This window comes from Dasypus novemcinctus, chromosome 4, assembly GCF_030445035.2.
Source record: "Dasypus novemcinctus isolate mDasNov1 chromosome 4, mDasNov1.1.hap2, whole genome shotgun sequence".
NCBI lineage: Eukaryota > Metazoa > Chordata > Mammalia > Cingulata > Dasypodidae > Dasypus > Dasypus novemcinctus.
In genome coordinates this window covers 161,193,297-161,211,025 of record NC_080676.1, presented here as the reverse complement: position 1 = coordinate 161,211,025, position 17,729 = coordinate 161,193,297, and the positions used below count along the sequence as shown (strand labels likewise).

Here is a 17,729-nt window from a genome sequence, read left to right as displayed (position 1 = left end):
GGTATTCAACTCTTGGTACCAGAAGTTGTATTATTCAAATATGAGATTTTTCAAATCCTCTTCTCTTCCCCTGATATTTTATGTTGATGACAGAGTCAAACAGGAAAAGGAAAAAGAGAGGAACCTCCCTGAAGCAAATGCCTCTGAGGACTCAACTCACATCTCCTGATCCACATCCACAGATAAGGTAAACAGTTCTGAGGAAGTTCAAACTCATCTATCATTTGCAGCATCCCTCCTCCTTGAGCAGTCAGCTTGGGTCATTACATTTTTCACTAGAGTTTTCTTGATAATTGAGATGTAGGGACAGGGAATTAATGTCTCTAGTCAGTGGGGTTCAGAGCAGGTAAACAAATGCTGCTGCCTCCTGTCCTTCAGATGATGTTTCTCCACTTCCCAGAGGTTCCACCAGCTTGAATGCTCATTGTCCACACCAGAAACCTCTGTTAGCTTTAAACAGTACATTGATGTTGGGGATTGAACCATAACTCCACAAAAGACATGTTAAACCTTAATCCATGTTCCTGTGGATGTGAACCCAGTTGTAATAAAATAGGACTTTTTGAAGATAGTATTATTAATGTGTGGCCAAATTGAATCAGGGTGCGACTTAATCCACAGAATAACTGGAGTCCTTATATAGATAGGAAATTCAGACCATCAGTCAGAGAAAGCCATAGGAAGAAGCTGGAAGTCTGTGGAAAGCATACCCAAGAGAGTGTGTCCACCATGTGCCAGAGGACTGTCATCACTAGAACCCTACAGACTCTGGAAGAAAGCATGGTCTAGCTGGCACTGAAGATGTCTAGCTTTCAAAGCTCTGAGACAATAAATGCTTGTTAAGCCATCCCATTGTGTCATAGCAGCTCTGGCAACCTCAGACAATGATAACATACCTAACCCCATATTGACTTTTCCTCATTCTCTATCTTTCTCCCTACTCTCTAGCTCCTGCTTCCTAGAACCACCTTCTTTAGGATGGGAGAACTCAGACTAAAACTCCACCAGTTTTGCTACTGTATACATGTTTATTTGGGAAATTGGATGACCAGATAATTGAATTTATGGCTAAAGTGACAATTTTGAATCCTTTGACTATTTCACCAATAAAGTAAAAAGTCCTGACACGTACATTTGTTGCAGTATAGCAAGTCTTTGAAGAAATATAAAGTAGGCAGACCAGAGAAAGGAGATATTTCAGCCTATGTGAGAACTCAAAGAGGAGTCCACAGGGATAGAAACTTTAAAACAGATGTGTAGGGAAAACGGACTTTGGCCCAGTGGTTAGGGCGTCCGTCTACCATATGGGAGGTCGGCGGTTCAAACCCCGGGCCTCCTTGACCCGTGTGGAGCTGGCCATGCGCAGCGCTGATGCGCGCAAGGAGTGCCGTGCCACGCAAGGGTGTCCCCTGCGTGGGGGAGCCCCACGCGCAAGGAGTGCGCCCGTGAGGAAAGCCGCCCAGCGTGAAAAGAAAGAGCAGCCTGCCCAGGAATGGCGCCGCCCACACTTCCCGCGCCGCTGACGACAACACAGGCGGAAAAAGAGACAAGACGCAGCAAATAGACACCAAGAACAGACAAGGAGGGGGGGGGGATTAAATAAATAAATCTTTAAAAAAAATAAATAAATAAATAAATAAAACAGATATGTAAAACAACACTTTGGAATAACCAATAACTTGAAAATTCTATGAAGATAATACCTTATTCTTTATGTCCTAAGGAACCTTGGGAGATCAATAAATGTTTATCATCTAACTTTTAAGCTTCTATGGAAGTTAGCAATTCCATGGCCTTCCATTGGCATGATACATTTGTTGTCCCAGAGAGGATATATCCTGGAATGAACCAAGTGTTTGTCTTAGAAGTCAAATCATCCAACTGTGGTAAATCTTTCCTCAACTATTTATTTTTAATTTTTATATGACTTTTGCCCACAGTATTTGATGACTCACATTACAGAAAAATGTTTATTGAAGATTTTCTCTATATTTTTTTAAACTAACACAAATCATTTCACAGCAACAAGTATTTAAATAACACTTCTTGTGTATTAAGATACATATAAATAACATAGTTATTTGGAAAAATATCTGTTAAAATATTTGTAAGATAAAGAATGAATTTCTGAAGCTCTAGGAGTTTTTTGGTTTTGTTTTTTGGGTTGGTTGTAAGTTTTTGTATTCGTTTGCTTGGTGTCATTTTAACTATATATGTGTTTCCTGGTATATAAAAGGGATAATCTTCCCCCACTGTATTAGAGTTGGATTCATTTATAAATTTCTTACACATGGTTTTTATGTCCTTTATTTGAACCTATAATTAGCATTATACCCATTAAATATGTTTCCCAGAAATTTAAGTCTTCCAGTTCTTCATATGCTGTCTGAGCCCTGAGTCTTAGCAGAGTTGCAACATCTATTCTCCAGGTCATTGGACTTGCCCAGGACAACTAACAAAAAGGACGATGGGGGACAATGCCTATTCCCCAAAACAGAGAGTGTCCATAACTTTAAGGAAGACAGTTCCATCCATCTGCCCCATGGGATCTAAGCCCCTTTTCATTCAGAAGCAGAGCTTCACCATCCCCAAATCCTCAAGACTGAGGAGTGAACAAACATAAGGGGAGAATCCAGCTATAGACTAAAGGAGACTTATTATTAATCTAGTAATGGAAGAACTTGTAACATTTATAGAAAGGCAATGGTCACCAGAATTTCTGATGGGTGGGAGAGGGAAGAATAGGTGTAATATGGGGGCATTTGGGGGACATTGGAACTGTTCTGCATAATATAGCAATGACAAATACAGGCCATTATACATTTCGGCAAAACTTATAAAATTGTATCATGCAAAGTATGAACCATAATATAAAGTGTGGACCATAGTTAGTAGCAGTGCCTCAATATTTGTTCATCAATTGTAACAAATGTACCACGCTAAAGAAAGATGGTCTTAATGGGGAAAAGTGTTGGAGGGGGCAGAGGTGGGTTATATAGGAATCTCCTATGTTTTTGAAGTAATATTTATGTAATTTTGAAAAATATAAGTAAAAAAATAAAAGGGATAATCTAAAAAAGAGCGGAACAGGGGTGGGTGTCAGAATTAAGGGATCTATTTTGTTATTGATAAGCTTAGAATAGTAAAGTCATAATTTGGAATATCAAAATCAGATATAGTGTGAGGATCTGACATGTATCTTCATAAATTATTAAAATAAGGGAGTGCATTTGAATGGTTTAAATTTACAGATGACAGAAAATTCAATTCAGAAGAAGGAGGCACAAAGAAGTTGATGTAAACAGTAAGAGAAGAAACAGATGATTTTAATGTGGGCAAGGACAGCCTGATGCATTTATAGGTAAGAAATGCAAGTATATCAAAGTTGACTCAATCAACTCTTTTTAGCGACTATTCTAAGGGAATATTCCAAACTATAGAAAAACATGTGTTTAAGTAATTTCCCTTGCAGAAGAAAAAAGAATAAAGAAAAAATTGGAATTAACCTAAAATAGTCATCAATAGGGAGGGACATGAGTCAAGAATAAATCCACTTAAAGGAATATTATGTAGACATTAAAAATGGCAGCTATTGGTGGCAGACTTGGCCCAGTGGTTGGGGCGTCTGTCCGCCGCACAGGAGGTCCGCGGTTCAAACCCGGGGCCTCCTTGACCCGTGTGGAGCTGGCCCATGCGCGGTGCTGAGGCGTGCAGGGAGTGCCGTGCCACGCAGGGGTGTCCCTGCGTGGGGAAGCCCCACGCGCAGGGAGTGCGCCCTGTAAGGAGAGCCGCCCAGCGTGAAAGAAAGTGCAGCCTGCCCTGGAATGGTGCCGCCCACACGGAGAGCTGACACAGCAAGATGACGCAACAGGAAGAAGCACAGATTCCCATGCTGCTGACAGCAACAAGCAGACAAAGAAGACTCAGCGAATAGACACAGAGAATGGGCAGCCAGGGTGCAGGGGAAGGAGAGAGAAATAAATAAATAAATCTTAAAAAAAAAAAGGCAGCTATGGATACTATGCAGCAATAGGGAAAATACTTACAATATAATAATAGGTGATTTTTTAAAAAAAGAATATTGTGTAATTTCAGTACTTCAAATATTAAAAAAATACATATGATCAGAAAAGAAAAACTGGAGGTAAATAATTCAAGGTGCTAGGTTTGTTAGAATTCCCATTATACTTGTTGAGATTCTCTCTCCTACTCCCCTGCTTAGACCTATTCTAATCTATTTATAATGAGATCATTGTATTTTATAATTTAAAGAAAGCTCAAAGAAAACAGGCAGACCTTGAAAAAATGGCTAGTTACATGATTTGCTGAAATGAAGTGCCTATGGAAGGAAAGTTGATATCATCCACCTGGAGGAGTGAAGAAAGGGAGAAAAGGGAAAAGAATTCATGGAAATCAGAGCACCTTGAATGAAGCAGTGGCTCCATCAAGGAATTCAGCCAACAGAGGCAGTACCAGCATTCTCACATTGGGGCGTGGCTGCCTTCAGAAGGGCAGATGTCATTGAAATGGACTCGTTTATTTCAACAGGGACAGGAGAATGGCAGAAACAAAGAGGCAGAGTTGACAATGGAGAGAAGAGTGGTCAGTAGGCAAAATGGTTGACCCACAGAGATCTTTGGTAGTGGCTTAATCCTAGACGTGAAATACCTGTGCAGTGTCCTGAGCTCTTAGTTGATCTATACAACCAGTAAAACAAAAGAACTGATTTCAGTCACCACAGTGAAGAAGACTGGGATCAGTTTGCCAACCCAGAACCCCTGCAATAGGAGAAATTGCCACGAGGATGTAATATGAATCTTCCTTCCAGCCTTCCCAAAGAGTTCTGCAGTCATGTATAAGGGTAGATAAATTTCCTAGGGTTGCCATTGCCAAATGAAATTCCCACACACTGGGTGGCTTAAAGCATCAGAAATTGTGTCACAGTCCTGGAGGCCAGATGTCTGTAAGCAACGTTTCAGCAGAGCCTTCTCTCAAGGCTCTGGGGGCGGATTCTTCCTTGCCTCTCTTGGCTTCTGGTGGCTGCTGGCAGTCCTTGTATTCCTTGGCTTGCAGACTCATCGCTCCATTTCTGCCTCCATCACTCCATTCTCCCCTGCGTTTCTCTGTGTCCAAATGTCCCTCTTCTGATAAGGCACTAATCAGTGGATTAGGGTCCACCCTACTCCAGTATGACCTCATCTTAACTAGGTTACATTTGCAAAGATCCTATTTCCAAATAAAGCCACATTCACAGGTCCTGGGGGTTAGGACTTGAGCATGTCTTTTTGAGAAATTTAATTCAAACCACAAGAGAGGGTGATATCACACAGAGAAAGGAAAAATGCTTGGTGCTATTATACGTCCCTTCCCACATCTCCATTCTCACAAATACCCTGGTTCTGAAGAGGATGATGGAAATTATGTGCCTAAATTGGGCCTGTCTTATTTATGAAACAGTTTCAAACTTCCCAGCAAGAGTAGGGACTGAACATGCCTGGCCATGAGCTCCTTCTCTCCTCAGTCACTCCAGTGGCCGGCAGTGCAGGTCGATCGCAGCACACTAGTTATTTTTGCTTTCCTATAGCCTCAGAGTCTTCAGTCCAGTATTGCAGGCAGCCAAGACCAACAGAAGAAGGCAGGGAGGATGGTTGAAACGTATCTACCAACCTGTAGGTGTATCTTCTCTCCCACTCATACTTCTACTTTTAGGGACCTCCATTTACTCTTTCCTCTAACAATCCTATGTGAAACCCTGAATGTGGTCTATTGTACAGGTTCCTTCAGGACATAATTCTGGTGTGTGTTTACTTTTGCTAACATCTTACCTCTTCTAACACTCTGGGGCATAGAAAATACAAGAAACTGTCCTACCCAGTCCTTTTGTTTCCACTCTTCATTACAAGAAAAAAAATTAATACTATACTGAGGTACAATTTAATACCTATCAGATTGGCAACAATTTTAAAAATTTCATAACATGGGTTGGCAACAATGTAGGGAAATAGTTCTGCTATGGAAGTTTATTCAGAAAAGCTCTTTGTCCCCAAAATTCCACCCTTAGAAGTTTCAGCATGTGCAAAATGATGAATGTATAAGATTACTTGTTATAATATTGGTTGTTATATTAGTCAGCCAAATGGGTACTGATGGAAAATACCAGAAATTGGTTGGTTTTTATAAAGGGTATTTATTTGGGGTAGAAGCTTATAGTTACCAGGTCATAAAGCACAAGTTACCTCCCCCACCAAAGTCTATTGCCATATGTTGGAGCAAGATGGCTGCTGATGTCTGTGAGGGTTCAGGTTTCCTGGGTTCCTCTCTTCCCAGGCCTTGCAATCAGATGCTCTGTTTTCTCCACAAGGTCAGCTGTAGACTATTAGGCAAATGGCTTGTTTCTCTTCCCAGGGCCTTCTCTCTTTCCTCACCACCAAGCTCCTCTGTGAGCTTACTTCCTGGGGCTCCAGCTCATAATTCCAGCCTCCCTTCTCTGCAGTGTAGTTTCTCTGTGAGTTCCCATCCCTCAATGTCCTACTGATATGGCCCAATTAAAGCCTTAATCATTATTTAATCAAGTAAAAGTAAAACCTCTGAATCCAAACCACTCTAATACCACAGAGGAAAAGACCAGTTTACAAACATAATTCAATATTTCTGTTTGGAATTCATAAACCATATCATACTGCTACAGTTGTAATAACAAAGGATCATTGATTCAAGACTAGCTAAATCTACTGTGTTTCAGCTATAAGATGGAATACTGTATAACTGAAATAACTATGAAGGGATGAATTATATGATATGGAATGTTTATCGAGTTGTATTGCTAAGTGACAAAAGCAAGGTACAGAACTATGTTAAATGGTATATCATTGGAGAAATTTTAGATATATATAATGTATATTACATAGAGAGAGAAGGAATATATACATGCATACATGCACAGATATTTGCTTAAACATACATAAAATATCCCTGGAAGGATACACAAGGAACAAATGCTATCAGTTGCCTGTGGAGACCAGAGAGACTTTTCCTTGTACACTATCTTACGCTTTTGGAATTTTGAGCCCTGTTCATGTCTTAGCTGGACAGAAGTGGGGTATGAGCAAAGACCAGGGAAATTCTCTAGACCAGAGAAGGTGGTTGCCCATGAGACATTAAATGGTAGGACAGAAGGACCAAGAACTCACCCTAATCAGCAAAGTACAATACAAAGACTCAACTCTCCAGGCTTGTTCTTCTTAGCTCTAACCCACAGGTGACCTGATAAAGTGTTTTCTTATTTCTTGCCTGGCCTCCTGAATCCTACTTGCACACTGGAATGCAAGCTCCACGAAAGCAGGCATTTTATGCAGTTGCTTGATGGTTCCATTCCCAGTGCCTACCACCGTGTCTGGCACATGGTGGGAACCTGAGAAATAGTTGTTAAATTAATTAATATTCTTAATCTACACATGAACATTGAAGTTATTGCTCCATTGTTATACTGAACAGGAAATCATATAACCCACAGACCAGTTAGACCTGTAGCAATTAACGGTGGCCTGATTCAGGCCAGAGGTTCTAAGTGCCTCTGTGGCATGCTGTTGGTGGTTCTTCCATGGGAGAAGGGGACTTCTCATGTGGAGGAAGAAATGCCCTTCCCTCCAGCATCTGGAAATTTTCTCAGTAGGCAAAGGTACCTGGGGCAAAGCATGTTTTTTTTTTTTTTTTTTAATTAATTTTTTTATTTTTTATTGACTTTGTAATAATATTACATTAAAAATATATATGTGAGGTCCCATTCAACCCCACCCCCCCACCCCCCCTCTCCGCCCCCCCAACAACACTCGTTCCCATCATCATGACACATCCATTGGATTTGGTAAGTACATCTTTGGGCACCTCTGCACCTCATATACATTGGTTCACATCATGGCCCATACTCTCCTCTATTCCATCATGTAGGCCCTGTGAGGATTTACAATGTCCGGTGATTACCTCTGAAGCACCATCCAGGGCAGCTCCATGTCCCGAAGACGCCTCCATCTCTCATCTCTTCCGGGCAAAGCATGTTTTAGTTTTCTGGCTACTAAAATAAATACCATACAATGGGTTGGCTTAAACAATGGGATTTTTTTTTTTTTTTGCAAGAAGAAAACTTCTATTTTATTTTTTTAAATTTTCTATCTTTTTTTAAAGATACATAAATCACTCAAAATGTTACAATAAAAAATATAAGAGGTTCCCATATACCCCACTCCCCACAACCCCCACATCAACAGCTTCTTTCATTACTGTGGTACATTCATTGCATTTGATGAATACATTTTGCAGCACTGCTACACAGCATGGACTATAGTTTACACTGTGGTTTACACTCTTCCAGTCCATTCAATGGGTTATGGCAGGATATATAATGTCTGCATCTGTCCCTGCAATATCTATCCTTCAGGACAATTCCAGGTCCCAAAAATGCCCCCATATCACACCTCTTTTTCCCTCTCCCTGCCTTCAACAACTCCTACAGCCACTGTCTCCCCATCAATGATATAATTTCTTCCATTCCTAGAGTCACAAGAGTTCTATAGTAGAATACCAATAAGTTCACTCTAATCCATATTTTATTCTTCCATCCTTTGGACCCTGTGATGACAATGTCCACTCCACCTCTAAATTGAGAGGGGGCTTAGATCCCACATGGCTGATGGATGGAATTCTCCTGTTTGCAGCTGTAGACTCACTCAGTTCCCTGGTGTGGTGGTTGACCATCATCACCTCCCTGTTAGCTGACCTGGGTAAGTTTATTGACTCATGGTTTTGAGGCTAGTAGAAGTCCAAATCAAGGCATAATCAAGGTGATGCTTTCTTTCCAATGCCTAGTGCTGTGGGACTGGCTCCTGGTGATCCTTGGACCCAAGCTCCTCTGACACATGAGAAGACACATGGCTGCTCTCCTTGCCTCTCCCTTATCTTCCAGGCTCCATTGACCTTCAGCCTCTGGCCCTTCCCTCTAGCTCTTTTTTCTCTGTGACCTTCCCTAGAAGGCCTTCAGTAATAGGATGAACAACCATTGTGATTTGACTGGGCTTCAACTGAACTGAAGTCACCTCATCACAGTTCCTATTTACAAGAATTCATACCCACAGGAATGGATTGAGCCTAAGAATATGTTTTTCTACTTATTTGAAGAGAAACTTAATAATCAGGGAAATAAAAGAAAGAAAGAAGGTAGACAGAGAGGAAGAAATGAAAGAAATTGCCTTGCCACTGTACATACAGGGCAACACCTGTAGCAGTGAGGAAAGGCAAAATGTCAAAAACAAAGCTTTTTCATTTTTTCATTTCTTTGATACCCCAGTTTATTTTTCCTTTATTTAATTTTTCTAAATTTCTATGTATTCTATATCTAACCTTTAAACCCATCATTATATTCTATTTTTCTATTAATGGAACCTGGCAATATATTGGGTTTCCTTTTTGAAGAAGTTTTGGACTACAGAGAGGTTCAACTATGGTGGGGGAGGAGCACTTGTGTGGGGTGTCATTAGTGGGGGGCACATGATTGGGAGGGAGTTCTCCAGGGCACGTATACAGGGTACATAGAAAGGTTTGGATATTTTCATAGTGGTTTCAGTTGGAAATGACAGATGAGAGAGTGCTGAATTCCTGACAGGGGAGCTCTATCACATTTCGCAATGGAACAATAATCCCCCAAGTGCAATTGCAAAGACCAATAAAGATGGATGGTCCAATGATGAGCCCTTGATACTGATGGCTCTGATTATGAGCCTGTGTGTCTGAAATATGAACTAGGCCTATAGCTGTGGTATGCCTAAGAGTTACCTCCTGAGAGCCTCCATGTTGCTCAAATGTGGCCACTCTCTAAGCCAAACTCAGCATGTAGATGCATTTCCTTCCCCCCAGTGTGGGACATGACTCCCGGGGATGAGCCTCCCTGGCACTGAGGGATTACTACCAAGCACCAACTGATGATGTAACTACAAAAGACCATGAACAAAGAGGTCAACTCAGACCAGCAGAATATCTCAGCCTACCTGTAATATCAGGTGTTAAAAACTGCATTTTGACCTTCCATAAAAGGGGGAAATGGAAAGGACAAATGAGTTTATCTGGCTATGAGTCTCCAAAAAGGAGTCAGGAGGTCATCAGGGGATGATGCTTATGCATGACTCAACAGGGTACTAGAGAAAGCCAAGGTAGATGGAAACACAGGTGCTGGTTCTCCTGAGGGCTACAATGACCCACAGGTTCTATGATCATGGCAGATGGCTCTGGAGTTCAGGGCCATGTCAGTTGGCCCTACTTTGGAGTTTGTGTTCCTGAGTGTGATGGAGTTGGACTCAGATATAACCTTTCAACACATGGCTCTTCTGTCACTTTTACTGGACCTATGGTTGGCATTTGGGTTGGTGTATACTCAACCTGAATCTCTGAACTGTCCCTGTGATGGCCAGGCCCTGAGTTTCAGCAGACTTGCAGCTCCTACCCTCTGGTTTCTTGGGCTTACCCTGGCCAGCTGACAGGGAGGTGAAGAGGGTCAACCACCACACCAGGGAGCCAAGAGTGCCTATAGCTGCAAGCAGGAGAATTGCATCCATCATCCATGTGAATGCATCTAAACCCCCACTTGATGTAGAGGGGGACTGGACATAGCCATCCCAGGTCCACAAGATGGAGGAATAGAGTATGGATTAGAGTGTACTTACTGGTGTTCTGCTGGGGAACTATTGTGATTAGTAAGGGAAGAAATTGTATATTGATGTGGAGAAAGTGACCACAGTAGCTGCTGATGATAGCGAGAGGGAAGAAGAGATATGATGTGGGGGCATTTTCAGGATTTGGAGTTGTCCTGTGTGGTGCTGCAGGGACAGATGCTGGACACTGTGTCCTGTCATGGCCCACTGGGTGGAATGGGGGAGAGTGTAGACTACTATGTAGACCACTGTCCATGTGGTGCAGCAGTTCTCTAGAATGTATTCACCGGGTGCAGCGGATGTGCCACAATGATGGAAGAGTTTGTTGATGTGGGAGGGGTGGTGTGGGTGGGGTGGGGGGGGTATATGGGGAACGAATATTTTTTTAATGTAACATTTAAAAGAAAATAAAGAAAAAATAAATACAAAATAAATAAATAAATAAACACACACAAAGTAAATTTTAAAAAAAGAATATGTTTTTCTGAGAAACATAACTCCACACCACCACACAGCAGGAATGGGGGAAGAGAAATTACATGGCAGAGTGGTTAATAGTCCCTGGGAATAAATCACCTGAAGAAGCCAATTTATAAACGTTGAAGGGAGGGGGGAAAGAATCCCCTTATTTCCTTGGATTTCATTCATATTTATTCCCATCACTTTTGATTCCATTTTGGGTTGTATTAGGATACAAGTCCTAAATTAGTTGGAAGCACTGGGAGGTTTGGTGTGGCTTCTTTCTCATCCAATTGTGCTCTGTGAATGTTCTCCTTCCCAAAGCCAACAGACAAGTGAGTGTATGTGTCTGTGTTTGTACACAAGTGCTCATGCATAATTTGTCTAGAACTCATTGGACACTTGAGCAAAATATTCAGCTCACCACCACTGATTTCTTGTCTGACAGTTGAGTAGGCTAGCTCAGTCACTCTTTTTCTTCCTTTTCTCCTTTCTTGATTGCAGTGCAGTCCATTGGGTGGCTGTTCAATTACATTTAAGACCCTTAGAGTGGGGTTACTTGGTTGAGTGGATTACAGGTTCAGTCCTCTCTCTGAGTCATAGTGCCTATTATGTTAAATTTTTTTTTAGCCTCGGTCCACTACAGACAGTCTCCTTTCTATCTCATTTCCTTTTGATTAGCTATCTTAAGAGCAACCATCTGTCTAGAGAGTGACAAGGAATTCAAATCTTGAAACACAGTTTATACAAGAGATAAAAACATGTAGACTGAAAGTCACAATTAAAAGCATAAATCTAAAGCATATTAATTTGTCCCCATAGTCTATTAAACTAAGAACCTAGATCAGGAGATAGGTCTGTCTTTTGAAATGTTTGAGCCTGACAGAAATTACAAAACACCTTAACTTGGTCTTTTAAAATATTTAGATTATATACCACTGCTCCAGATGCAAGCAACATTGTTCACAACAGACAGCCAGAGCCTTTCTGTTTTGCAGGAAGTCTGATGCTCAGCTGCCCCAAGGTATAGTGATGCACAGGAAAGAATGGAGCCCTGTATTTGGGTTATTGAAGAGATTGAGGGTGTTAGCCCTCTTTAGTCGGGTTGAGGCCTGATAGACAAATGATCCTACTTTAGTTTTCTGGCTGGTATTTAAGGTAAACAGTATATGCAGGATCACAAGATCAAGTCCAGATTACAGATAGGTAACAGCACCATGCAAGTTACCTGCAGGTTACCAAAGGGATACAAAATAGCTCAATGAATAGGAGCAGAATCTGATAAGCCATGGGAGTGTGCTGGAGTTTTTTACTGAGACACAAAATTTCTGTCTAAAGTCACCCTCCTTTTGATCAAAGATAATTCCAAGAAAGATTTTTATTAATCATAAAATAAAGCTGGTTTCATTACATTTGTCCTGATGGTTTACAACGGAGCAGCAAGAATGGCAATTTACCATACAGGCTTTTTTACATTTGCTTTGCTGGCAGTTGTCATAAGGAATCTCCAACTGGACTTTTAAAAGCCTCGAAGGCTAGGAAAGAACTCGACACCAGATTTCACCTGCAGCACTCATAGATTTGGGTAAACCCCTCTTTCTTGAGGTCCTCAAAATAGCATATGGTTTCTATGCATGCCAGAAAGTGGCCTTCATTACTTACTCATAAGACTGGGTACCCTGGAGCCAGGTACCAGACCAGTTTTTCCAAGAGGATTTTGGAAGCGTGGCTCCGTAAAGTCAACCCTAGTTCCCTAAAAGTACCTGGTCATATCTGATTAAATGAGCATCATTCTCAAATATGACATTCCAGTCAAAGTTTTGGTTATATAACCAGTGTCTTCAAAACATCCTGTTAACAAGGAGGATGGATGCTTATTCGACCAATGCAAATAATTATTTTGTTATAAAAATAAGAATATTCAATAAGGGCTTCCAAATTCTGGAATGATTGGACAGGGAGAAAAAGCTAATGTTTTATGAATTATAGCTAGCTTAAGAGAAAAGAATAAGGGACTCCCTTAAACCTAGAAAATAGAACATTAAGTCATCAGCAATAATCCAAACAAAACCTTTAATTATTCTTTTTCAGTTCATTCAGTCCTAGGTAATTGTTCTGCTCAATCTTGTCTTAACAGTCTCATGAACTCATCAACTTCTTCACTAGAATTCAGAGATCTTGACTCTGGCCCAGCAGTGTGGGTTTCAACGTTATTGGGCAATGTCATTAGAAGATTGTGACCCAGAGTACCTGGCACAGCCCCTTCCACGGGTCTCTGAGACAGATGTTTTGTTGAAGATTTTGGCGTATAGCCTTTTCAGGGAAGCATCAGAGTGGAAACAATGTGTGATGACGAAAAACTAAAATTAGTTAAAGTTAATTACCATTTTGCTATTTTACATATGGGAACAATCTGATGAGAGTTCATTTAACATTTTTTAAAAGAATAACTGAAATTCTAGCTAATAACATTGAACTGCTGTCTAATAAGCAGATCAGTGCTAGGACATCTCATGGACAGCAAGGACAATGACAAATCTCCAGGAACTCTATATAATTTCTGAAATATTTATTTCAATGTTATCTACCTATGTAAATTTTAGCAACAGAAAGGTGGAAAATAATTTTTAATTTGATACTTCCCATGCTACTGACATCAAATAAACCTAACTGCTTCTAGCACCTCTCTTTTCACAAAGTAAAAAAACATATCCTTGTGACTTTCTAGGGGCACTCCTGAAAATCCCAAAGATAGTTTAAGATCAAGACGGTATCATTTAGGGTTTGATTGTGGGAAGGCAAATGTTAAAAGTTGCCAGATTTGAACATTTTGTTTAATGGGATCATCAGTCATTGTGAAACGATATCTGGTTCCCTATTTAACCAAAGTGACAATAAAAAGATTTTTAAAATAAATAGAGAAATAGAGGCATTCACATGCTTGCTAAAAAAGAAAAAAGAAAAAGAAACCAAAATTCTTTCAAAAGTGAAAAGGCACTCTTTAAAACAAGGTTAATATAAAGTACAAGATATTATTCTGATAGGATACAGAATCCTTGCCTTCTAGGCGTACTGCTCAGATGGCTAAGAAAAACAGTTTACAGCCTCTTACTGAGAGCAGACCAATAATCCAAGAAAATTTTGTCATTTTAACCAAGAGAAACCCACAGTTTAGTTTTGTATTAAGACCCTATCTGATAAGAAAACTCTTAAAGATTTTATAAACCTATCAAATCTTAGCCAAATTTGACCATGACAAAATTCTGTTTCCACAAAACTACAATTTTCTATATCCATTCAGAGTTGTCCTACACAGACCTGTTTCTCATTCTGAAACTAGTCATTTTAATGTAGGACAAAACTACTCTTTTTCCTTAACCAAAACACATCCTGTATACCTTATATATTTAAGTTACCAAAATGATCTTAGAAAGTATCTTCAAGACACAATTACTATTGAAATAATGTTTGTCAGAATAATAAATCAGTTTGGGTAAATGCAAGTTTACATTTTTCATCATCCTAGAAATTATCTTTAAAAATATAATGCTAGCTTATTTGATCAGTAAGCCTATATAAATTTAGGAAGGACATATTCAAGTAGAAAAAAATAGTATGCTTTGTATGGTACTTAGCATTGATAACTCAAAAGACATATCTCTTTTTATTTACCTAACAATATTAAAATAGTTCTCTTTGCCAAAGGCATACCTAAATTATGTGACCTTGATTTTTTAAAACATTTGGGTTTTGTTCCACAAAGTCTTTTTTCATTGGAAATATTAGAAGTTTGGTTTTCCTTAATTTCTTGGATTTTATGGGTATTAATTTACTATAAGTGCTTGTTTATCTTTAAGCCAATTTGAATAGAGTTCTTTTAAGGAGTTTTATGAGTTAATGTGGTAAACAATTTGGAGGTAGGAAAAAATCATGTATCAAACACACCAACAGGTTTGTACATCAAAGTCTCATAATAAAATAAGAAGACAACCTACAGAATGCTAGAAAATATTTGGAAACTACATATATAAGGGCTTAATATCCAGAATATATAAAGAAATCTTACAAGTCAACAAAAAATGACAAACAACCCAATTTTAAAAATAGGCAAAAGGCTTGAGTAAACATTCTCCAAATACCATATACAAATGGACAAAAAGCATATGAAAAGATGCTCAACATCATTACCTATTAAGGAAAGGCAAATCAAAACCACAATGAAATACCATTTTATACCCACTAGAATGGCTGTTAAAAATAAGAAATAAATAACAAGTGTTAGAGAGAATGCGGAGAATAGGAATGCTCATTACTTGCTGATGGGAATGTCTTCCCCACTGGGGAAGACAGTTTGGCAATTCCTCAGAAAGTTAAGTCCAGAATTATATTACCCAGTGAGGTGAGGAGCCCCCGCTTCTCTAGACAGGGGGCTTGGGGTGGGGAGGCGCAGGCGTGAGAGGACGCACAGTGGCTCGAAGGACAACTGCGGAGACGAGGCGGATGGCGCAGGTCTACTTTATTGAGGAAGTACAAGCAGTTTTATAGAGTATGAAGAGAGGGGATTGGTGGAGGGTGATTGGGTTCTGATAGGCTAGATTAGCTGTTGTTACCTTATAAGGGCATAGAAGCAGAACTCGTCTACTAGGCTGGTCAGTAGTTACTAGGGAGAGCTTGAATTTGAGAGGGCTGAGCTGGATAGCTCGCTGACAGGTGGAAGAGAGCAGGCGTGTCTTTACGAGGTAGGAGGCCCTGAGATTGGCCCAGACGGAGGCGGTGTGAGGGGGCTTGCGTGAGTTTCCCCTGTGGGGAGGCGTAGGTGCATACCTCGTCCCGAGGGGCCAACCAAGGGAGGCGTATTTTGTGCCTCAGACCTCGGAGGCGGCCAGTTCTGAGAGCCAAACTTTTGCATGCTTGCCCTCAATTCCCCCTTTGTTTTCTTTTAAGGCTAGGGTGGAGATAGCCAGAACTCGCTGGTTCTGCTTTAACGCGGTTAGGGAGGTAAAGACACGTCTGAACACCATGAGAAGAATAACAGCTATTAGGAAAAGGATACCATAGAAAATGAGATTGGCAGGGTTGAAAAATTGGGTGACTCTTATTGAGTAGCTGACTGAGGAGGCTAATAGTAAATTCGGGGACAACGAGGTCATTAAAGGTTTCTATGTCATGCTGCAGAGAGAGGGTATAATTCCAAAAGGATTGGTTATAGGATTGGCAACACTGCCAAAGGCTATAAGTCAGAGAGCATCTGGGGGGGGGGAGTAAGAGAAACAGTGAGAGTTATAGATGTGGGTACGAAGGTGGGATTGCATGGTAGCTGTAGAGAGCAGTTGCTTAGGATGAGTTGGGGGAAAACAAGGCTCTGCAGGGAAAGGAAAAGGAATCCAGGAGGATGACGGACAGCCGCCCAGACCTCCATGGCCTGGCCTGTAGAGGCGAGTGAGAGCATAGCAAGCAGCAGGGCAACGAGGTTAGGGGGCTTCATTGGGCCGGTGGCTCTGGCTCTCCTATACAGGTGGATCAGGGCGGTGATGTCTGGAGCTTCATCCGACATGTTGAGGTGTTGTATCTGGTGTTGGAGAGCTCGCATCCGCCGGCGGTCCCTCCGGGACGGCTTCCATGGACCCTGACTGGGTCGGTTTGGTCTCTCCGATTGCTGGGCGGACATTCCTTCCAGGGATCCAGATGGGCTATGGGACGTTATCTGGAAAAATACAAGCAAACCCTCATCCTTGGGTTAAAAGGGGGCTGGGTCCCTGCCAGTTGTTGGATTCTGGGTTCTTCCAATATACGAGGGGAAGAGGAGTAGATATTATAGAGGGCCCCCAATGCTTATGCATTGGCGAGAGGCCATTCTTGTCAAATGTCATCAACTTTAAGTGTATTAGGCATGAGGTTAATAGTTCATCAGGTGTAGCTTGGGGCTGTATACCCCTCTCTTTTTCAATGAGAACCTTTAAGCGATGGTGCATATTTTCTACTATGGCTTGACCTTGTGGATTGTATGGGATGCCAAAATGGTGTGTGATGTTGTACGTTCTGATAAAATTTTGGAACTCTCTGCTAGTATAGGCAGGGCCATTGTCTGTTTTTAGGTCCCAAGGCACTCCCATGAACAGGATGGCTTGTCGCAGTGCCTTTATGCAGTGCCTAGCCTTTTCACTGGCCAAGGCTGCCGCATAAGTTAAATGAGAATAAGTATCTATGATGACATGTACATATTTTAGCCTAGCAAATGTTGGGATGTGGGTGACATCCATTTGCCAGCGTGCGTTGGGCTTCAGGCCTCGGGGGTTAATCCCTTGAGGTTGTAGGGGTCCCAACGGTAAGAATGGTGCGCAGGTTTTGCAAAGGCGCACTAGGTGTTTGCATGTGTCTAAAGGTACGTCAGGGAGTAAGTGCTTTAAGGATACAGCTGAAAAATGAAAGCGCGCGTGCAGATTTTTTGCCTGACTGATGGGATCAACGGTCAATTGTTGCATTAGGAGTGCCGAGACTAAAGAGTCAACCAAATGGTTTCCTTCTGCTATAGCTCCTGGAAGTGAGGTATGACTTCTAACATGGCTGATATAC

General features: G+C 41.1%; 1 long non-coding RNA gene across 1 annotated transcript in view; it reads right to left on the bottom strand.

Moving 5' to 3' along the window:
- Positions 1–7,937: 7,937 nt before the first annotated feature.
- The window catches only part of LOC139438906 (uncharacterized), a 28,658-nt gene continuing 18,866 nt past the window's right edge, over positions 7,938–17,729 (bottom strand). Inside the window, exons 2-3 of the long non-coding RNA XR_011648726.1 lie at positions 15,548–16,860; positions 7,938–8,071 (exon numbers count right to left, since the gene is read on the bottom strand). This is a non-coding gene — a long non-coding RNA (uncharacterized lncRNA). The remainder of the gene's footprint in view (positions 8,072–15,547; positions 16,861–17,729) is intronic.